This window comes from Setaria italica, chromosome IV, assembly GCF_000263155.2.
Source record: "Setaria italica strain Yugu1 chromosome IV, Setaria_italica_v2.0, whole genome shotgun sequence".
NCBI lineage: Eukaryota > Viridiplantae > Streptophyta > Magnoliopsida > Poales > Poaceae > Setaria > Setaria italica.
In genome coordinates, this window is record NC_028453.1 from 5,283,468 (window position 1) to 5,285,666 (window position 2,199).

Sequence of the window (2,199 nt, forward strand, 5' to 3'; positions counted from 1 at the left end):
CGATCATTTTCTTTTCAAAGTCATTGAACACATTTCTAGTATAAATCCTTGAAACTTGGCTTTCAAATGGCCACTTGCTTCTTGTGAGCCTCTTGCTTTGTCACAGTAGAAGCACAACAGTTAGTTAAGGAATTGATATTTGAACACACGCTCCATAAATATGAATTGACAAGATGGTTACATTACTGATCCATGGTATTTCTCTTCAGACTCCTTTATCTTCCTCGAATGCACGAAGTCAAGCATTTTTTTGGCGAACCTGTGCAAAGCTGTGTGCTTGTCAACAAAACAACTCTTCGTCACAAAATTTGAGCTCTCCCTTGGTTGTGTTGATGCCATCGTGCCACAATATTGGTCTTTGAAATATGCCGGTACATACAATTCTCGCTGGCGGTAAATACTATCTAAAGTGCTATCCTTATGTAGGTCAAACTCATCCAGTAGTTCCTGCCAAGCAGCCTCAAACTCCATTGGCGTGAGTGGGTGGTTTAGCACAGAATAAAATTTGTCCTTAAAATTTCTCTTCACATACATCCCAAACAGGTTGGTTAGTTGTGGCATGTGCTTGTTCACCACATGTCATCTGCAAATCTTATGGATAACCCCTTGGAACTTTGGCAATTGCCACGCCCATTGTCAAGTCTTGGTCTACCACAAGATGCAAATTCATCAATATTAGTTCTTTACATGCTCTAAAATGTTGTGCATGCTCATCTAACAAATAATTTTATCCCGAACATCCATAATTAACATATTACTGTGAGGATACACCTTGTTCTACTTCCTCCCATGCACTTTTTAAATGCTTTGAACACCCACTCAAAAGTTTCAGCTGTTTCATCTCCCAGGAGTGCGCATCCAAACAGTGTGTTCTGTAGATGGTGGTTAGAACCAACAAACATTGCTAGTGGTTTCTCATAAATATTAGTCTTATGGGTTGTGTCAAAGCTCATTGCATCCCCAAAATCTGCATAATCCCCCTGCATGCTTGCATGACTCCAGAATAAGCTATGCATAACACCTTGAGAGTTCAACTTGGGTTCCCATTGGGACTGCGGGTTCTGAGCCTTACAATCCTTGAAGAACTCAATAAGCTTATTAATATCGTCTGCGTGCTCTGCCCATACAATCGTAGCCTTCCTGTAAAACATGTATAACAAGTCAACATATCATCCTTCAAAATTGGAAGTCCATTTGATTAATGACACCAATGATCAGGCACTTTAGCTTCATTTTTCACTGAGCTGCAGACCAAAATCTTAAAGACATGAACCTTTTTATCAGGAATAGATGCACCACCACATTTGTTCACTCCCTGGCATCCTAGGTTCAAAGTAGCCGAAGGCGAGAACACAACACCCTAGCTTCCTATTGTAACGGTTTGACCCTCACTTCTCCCATCCCGGCGAGCTGTCTGTGTGGGCATTTGGAATCCAGCGCTGAAGCTCTCCACCACCTCCGAAACATTGATGCAGGAGTCCATAGTGCCTCATCCTCCCGGTTTTGACAGTTTGAAATCACGCGGTGACCTTTCCAGCACTTCTAAATTTTGCACGTCAACGGCGACAGTCATGTCGTTCATCTGCAGCCTTGCCGGTGAAGGACTATCCGCAGACTTCTCGCTACTCAGCCCTGCTTCTTGAAACAATAGCCTCTGACAACCCATCACTATCTTTGTTTTCCTATATTCCCTGCACACAATTTAATTAGGTCGTCATCAGGTTGTTGGGCGGAACCATGTTCAGCAATGTATTCTTTGATTTCTGGCCTCAAATCAATGAATTCCCTAAACTGAAATGAATGGAGTTCATGTCTGTTAACTAAGCAATCACTTCTCAGCCCCCGTATGAATGCAAACCAGATAGGGGTTGATCTTCCAGCCCGCGGATGTCTCCCCATCAGCAGGTGATGCACTTCTCAGGCCAACGAACTTCTAGCCCGCGGACATCACCCCATCAACTGTCGTCGTTGGCTCCATGACCACTGCCACCGCCGCTTCTCCCCATCACAAGCCCCGAAAGCCCTCTACGTCCCATTCACCTTCCCTCGTGACGGCGCCCAAGCCCAAGGTGGCGGCGGGGGGAGCTCTGCACGCTGGCGCAACCCGCTCTCCGACCTCAACTCTAGGGATGCCTCCGCCGCGCGCGAGGGGCTCCGGTGTTTCCGCATTCGGGTCAAGGTCTTGGTCCACTCCGCGGA